The sequence below is a fragment of the Octopus bimaculoides genome, chromosome 3, assembly GCF_001194135.2.
Source record: "Octopus bimaculoides isolate UCB-OBI-ISO-001 chromosome 3, ASM119413v2, whole genome shotgun sequence".
NCBI classification, from domain to species: domain Eukaryota; kingdom Metazoa; phylum Mollusca; class Cephalopoda; order Octopoda; family Octopodidae; genus Octopus; species Octopus bimaculoides.
Window position 1 is genome coordinate 110572320 of NC_068983.1, and position 6744 is coordinate 110579063.

Sequence of the window (6744 nt, forward strand, 5' to 3'; positions counted from 1 at the left end):
TATATATATATATATATATATTTACGTGTGTGTACATGACTGATATTATTTTGTTGTCTTTATTAAGCGGTGTGAAATGTAGTCTTAGTGCATGTTCACTTCAGAATAAAGTTACTATATATTCTAAAGACGTGTAATTTTTTCTTGGTTCTTCTCTAATACTGTTCATTATTCCTTGAGAAATATTCAAATTGATTCCTGTCTTATACATTTAAATGCCTTCTATTTAAAAGGTGCCTGATCGCTTTCATATGAGGTTTAAATTAAATTCGTATTCAGCCTAATTCAGAAGCGTGTTTAAAGGTGTTACTATGTAATAATGAGCACTGAGGTTATACTTCGTTCATGGTGAGGTAGCCAGTAGAGAATGTTTCACATATGTCACTATCCACTTGAATGGAATATAAAATAACTGATCAAGATCTCACATCATTTATATAATTGAGACTTCGTGTCTACACAAGAAGTTATTTTTACCATTATGTTAGCTAAATGAAACCGTTATTATTGGGAGAGGAATATTCAATTCTGCCAAAAGAAATATTTCTTGGTTTACGACATTTTGAACTCTTCATAATAGTGGAAAAGTGAATGTTATGGGTTTAATTAACGACCACCTGAGAATGCTACATCTTGAATATAGAAGGGATCCATTAACAGATGATTCCTCATAGTGTTTAAAGTGCCAGTACAACTCGATAAAAGGTCGAAGTGCCACTTCAAGATTATATTCACACTCTGATGTCCATACATTTTTGTCACAAGACCAACCGCGATTTAATTATTATAAATGCATCAAGCGTGCTGGATTCGTATAATCGTAGCAGCCACGGCAAAAATATTCAGCTGTCTTTATTCAGGGTTTTATACATTTTGGGATCAAATCTCACTGAATCTAAATTAGTCATTTTTCCTTTCGGTGTCAATAAATAATGTATCAATCAAGTACTGAGGGTTATTGGTATAGAAAGGATTAAATCCTTACCCCACTTACTTTCGGGCTTTAGTCTATGTGTTAGGAGAAATTAACCATAAATTCGAATGCCAAATGACATAATCATGAGAGATAAAATAGAGAACCATAACGTTGACACTCAAGTTCATATATATTAAAATTTTAGCATTGCCGAGCTCTGTGATGCACAAGATGATTCGAATATGCAACATATTTTATATTCTATTTGATGTCGAACATACGAATTATAGCAAAAGTCACTAAACAGAGAGGGGCTGTACACTCACACGAGTATACATGTATTTATTTACGTTGATAATTCAAACAGACAGTACGTCTTAAATGGTAATGTTCATGGCTTAAATACATTATTAAGTTAATTTGCCCACAATATCTTCAAAATGCATTGTTTAATTTGTAACGCCCGTTTTAATGTCTAATTCAGAAGATAAAGCGGTATAGGCATTATTACAAAGGCGAATGAACATATCTCGGTACCTAATTCTGATGCTTTACATAAGTTTTATTTTCTTGTTTCAAAGGGAATACTAACGAAAACAGTTAAGGATATTGTTAATATAAAGGTGAGTGGCTCTACATTCTGGGTAGAAATCGCTCGAGCGTTTGTCTCGTATTTTAATCATATAAGATGAATAAAATAATTCATAGATATGTAAAGAGACAAATAGTTTACACTTTCACAACAAATATTTCTTATCATGCAAATGAGAAAAAATATAAATTTGGGGAATGTTTCAAACAGTTTATTTCAACATGAAGGTGAAACTTTACTTCAAAAACGTATTAATGTCATTTATAGAGCGTTCTAGTATTATATTTGTATTTGCTGCATGTTGTTATACATATATATATATATATATGTGTGTGAAATCTTCAATACACAAAATATTAATGCCACGTTTTTGTGAGTAGTTTACGGTAGCAACCTACGTCTAGTAAGATGTAACAACAACGCAATCTTGATTCCAGGTTGCAGTCATATCTCTACATGTAAATCAATATTTGCATTGTGTAACTTTACTACAAATATTAGGCCATGTGTATTTGTAATAAATAATAAATGCATTTGGTGACACCTGCAAAATATCGATCAGAAAAACGAGATATAAAAAGTAAGTACTGTTTATTTGAAATTTATATTAAAAGTAAAACTTTCTATTGTCAGTATTGCAAAACATTTGGATTATCATGCTGATTATACACGTATGCGTTTAAACGAACGAGAAATGCATTACCTATGCCAGTGAGAGAAAAAGAGATAGATAGATAGATAGATAGATAGATAGATAGATAGATAGATAGATAGATAGATAGACAGAGAGAGAGAAAGAGTGGTGGGGACGGCAAATATTAAGAAGTGCGTCAAGAGAATGCAAGAATCGATTTTTTAATTGCAATATGCAATCTTTTGCAACATACATTGGAATTGATATGACTCTGATGTTAAATTCAGAAGGTAACATAGGTAAAGTTTATTTGGCAACAGTAAAAATAAACTTCCTATTCTACACCTGTTTTATGCAAATTTATTATCGTTAGACATCACTACTGAAATAAGGTAACAGCACTCAAAACGGGTACGTAGTTTCTTTGAAAAATTGATGCAATTCTTTCATAAAACATCAGTATTCTAAACACCATTTTCTTAGAATTAGTATACCTGATATTTGCTTCAATATTAGTTTATATATAAAATCTTGAATTTTCCATTTAAACTCAGAATATCTTAGTATGCTCTTCAAATGGATGCCTGTTTTTAATTATTTAGATTTAAAATAATTTTAGTACATATTTAATATCATACTTACAATTTTATAAATAGAATATAATATTCGGTCAATTGATATTGTATGGTTTCTGTGTGAGTAAGTGTCAGAGGTTGTAGAATGTCGGAGAAAGCAACACCTTGTATACAGCGAAGTGTTTTTACCGTTTGAATTTAAAACCGACTAAAGCCAGCTCTATAGTTTTGAGTAACTCGACTCGAAAAAGCAGGACCGGGTTCAAACCCTGAGTCATCCGGGGCACTTCAAATTAAAATCTTGGAAAATTAGCAATTTTAAATCTCAAACCATATCTATTTCGTGTAATTATATTTAACGAGTTAGCAGAGAAAGTTTACATAAACGACTGAAAATGTCACTTTATAGTTACACTTTCCAAAATTCAAATTCTTTTCTCACATCCACTGACAGTGTTTGACTTCTTCATTGTAAAAAATACAATGAAGTAGAGAAGAAAGGGTACGTTTTCTCTTTTCTTTAACGCGAGTTACAGATTGTTTTGCACTGCATGAAAAACAGAGAGAAATTCCTGACAAAATTGGCGAAATTCCAATATATAGGGGATAGCTATTCTGAAAGAATTCCATTTCTCCATCAAGTGACAACACACGAGTTCTGGTCTTCTCGTAGGTCTTTGAAATGACAAGAACTCGTTAAGCTAGAATGCCATATGCTCAAAGGATCTTCAACTTTTTGTAACAATGACTGCTGTCACACCCGTTGCTGAAGTACACAAAGGTTATAATGGCAGGTAGCGGTCTTGATTTAACTTCTATAATAATCCTCAAGGCTAAGATCTGAGATGTGGATCTCCTTGCTATAAGTCCATTTTGATTTGGTGTTAGATGGCTATCAAGTACCTATTGAATCTTGTTGAGAATCATTCGGTTGAGTGAGATATTGGACGGTGCAATTTCTCTGGGAGGAATTTCAACCATGTTTCGTGGTCTGCTACCACAACAGCTCCTTTATAGGATCCAGTTAGCTCAAGACATCATCAGGAAGAACCACGTCCGGTTTCGGCCCCTACTGCCCTACCGTTTTGACGTGGCGCCCCCCCCCACACTTTCGGAAGTGTCTTCAGCTCTGGTGTTGGGTGCTTGTCTTCTTTCACTGTTTGTGACTGTTCTAATTCAACTGTGGAATGTCCCTCGCTATGGTTATTTTCCAGGAGGTTCTGGCCACACGTCTTACGGTTCATCAACCTGCGTTGTTGAATTACTTTCTTGTTTCATTGATGAGGTTTCTTGACTCTGAGATCGGTTTCGGACCGCTGATTGGACATTCTTGGTTCCACAAGAGTTAATTTTGCAAAATCCAGTATTATTTCTTCGAGACTGAAGTTCTTGATAAATTCAGGAGGGATTTCATCAGGGCCAACCCTTTTCCCCTCTTTCAGTATATTCTTAACACTCTGAATTCTTTCAAATCCTTTCTGGAATGCTATAAAAAGATACGCTTGCACCATATCTGTTTCCAATTGTATTGGATTATGCAATGCATAATACAATAGACAGCAGTGACGAAGACCTTGCTTTCTGCATAGACCGGCAAAGATCATGAAGAGCGCCAGCAGTAACCATCACAGACCTGGACTTCGCAGATGATACAACACTCATATCTTATAACTCATGATATAACATCATCTGCTAAAGTAGGACTGCGCACAAAATCAACTGATATTGAACTGTTTGTTCTGAGCAGTCCCAACTTGAATGTTACTGAAGACTATGTATTTAGGTGGTTGGGCGAGCAATTTGGAAGCAGACCTCGAGATTAGGAAGGCACAAGCATGGAAAGTCTGTCGCAAACTAAAAAATATCTGGAACTCCAAATTGCCCAGGCAAATCAAAATCGAGTTGATCATTGCAACTGTTGAATGGTAGTGAAATATGGACACTGATAAAGAAATCAAATAGGCTAAACGCATGCTACACAAGAATGCTACGAATGGCTCTAAATATGAAATGTTAGCAACATATGACGAATGAATTGCCTTTATGGAAACCTGCTGAAAGTTAGCGAGAACATCAGGCAAAGACGGCTACGAATATTTGATCACTGCGTGCGCCATCCTGAGTTGAGAGCATCCCAAAAAGTATTGTGAAACCCACTTCATACTGGTATATGCAGAGGAATTCGTTGTCACACATCGATAACTTGAATACAGGACACTGGCCTGGAAGGTAACCAGGACCTCAAAGCAGTAATGATGGACCGAGTGGCAGGTAGACTTGTTGTTGCAGTCTGTGTTGGAACCCAGCAATAATAATAAATATTATTCCGAAAGTCTGCATTTCCAGTTTCCAGTAAGTGATGGCGGAGCACAATGAGTAATATTTACTGTATTTTTGACTTGGAGAAAGATATATATATGTTTACTAAAAGGAAATTCATCAGCTAAGCAAATGACCTTCTCGAAATGCATTAAAACTCTATAACATATTTAGAACACTATCTCAGAAAATTATCTCCGTTTTCTTTGAGCATATAAGAGACAAATTTAGATGAGGCAAAATGAGTAAGACAAGATAAAGTAAATTTGCCTTTTCAGTTCTCCACAATTACTTCTGAAAAAACTCATACACATCAATATTCATTCTTAGACACTAGAAAGATCATATATTCAACAAAAATGTAAAAATCTAAGCCAAATGAAAGGGAATCATGGAATTAACGACATGAAATTAACGAAATTTGACGTAATCAAAAAACTCAACATGAAATATTCTCTATAGCTTTTTCAAGATCTGTTAGAGTGGCCCTCGGCAGATTCTGGTTTGAGCAACAGATATAACCCGTCATAACTTTTTAATTTTTTGGAATTTTCAAAACATTTTGTGATTGTGTGTTCCACACACGACAACTCATACAACTATGAAAAAAAATTTTTTTTTTTAATTTTTCGAATTTGTTAAATCACAGGCATTCCGAATTTTTGACTTAAATCACAGCAAAAGATCATTCAATGTGTTTATGGGAAGAAAGATATTGAAAAGTATCGATACGTTCGAGTAACAAAAAAAGGAAAAAACAAGAAAAAAGACAAGGAGGGTATCCGGTGGTCGTGAGATGCACTAAAAATAACAGTTAAATAGCCCTTAAATTACACATAAAAATGTTTTATATATTTTCGTAGTCGTATGAATTCCCGTGTGTAGAATACAAATTCGCAAAAGTTTTCTGAAAATTCCAAAAAATGAAAACAAGTTATGAGGGGCTACTTAAAGCAGGTTGGCTCTCTTCCTGATACATTTATGAACGATGCAGTTAAAGAAAAGAGATTATTGAAATTAGTTATTACTCATTTTTCCCGAGTTTAGACAGTTTTTGAAAATCGGAAGTCATCAATTTAAACATTAACGTTGGAAACAATTGACTTGGATTCCAACAGAGTAAAGAATTTGTATTCGTAAACATATTCTGGATATTTTATTAACAATCTCAATTACAAGTGGGTCAAATTTGAGGAAAGATTTCTTGAAAATAAAATACCTACTACTTGACTGTTTCAAACTGTCTTGACTGCAACAACAACAATGGTGGCCAATGTTTACTTCTAAAGATGATGCAAGAGGACAAAATGTTGATGCAATACTTGGAATATAATAATTTAAAGCACATAATAAAAAATAATGAAAACTTAGTAATTACTCATTTTGCCCCACTCAATTGTAGTTCAAGTATTTGACAGAATGACAAAAAAAAAAGTAGTAAACTAAGAAAGAAAGAAGTTTCGATTTAATAAAAGACATGTGCGCATAAAGGCGGAATTCTAAAGCTGAAAAAAAAAGGATTTGAACTGTTGAGAGAATTAATTTAATAATTAAAACTAAATTCAAAATTTAAATTTTGGAACATATTCATTACACACTTGCTCATTCATAAAATAAGACTAGTTTTCAATGCCTCTCTGAAAAAACGATGGAGCTTACATTGGCAATATATGTGTGTGCGTATTTGTGTGTGTGTGTGTGTGTGTGT

The 6744-nt window shown here is 33.8% G+C and overlaps 1 long non-coding RNA gene across 2 annotated transcripts in view; it reads right to left on the reverse strand.

Annotated features, from left to right (window-relative positions):
* The window catches only part of LOC106875189 (uncharacterized), a 118277-nt gene that overhangs the window by 110556 nt on the left and 977 nt on the right, over positions 1-6744 (reverse strand). The window lies entirely within an intron of this gene.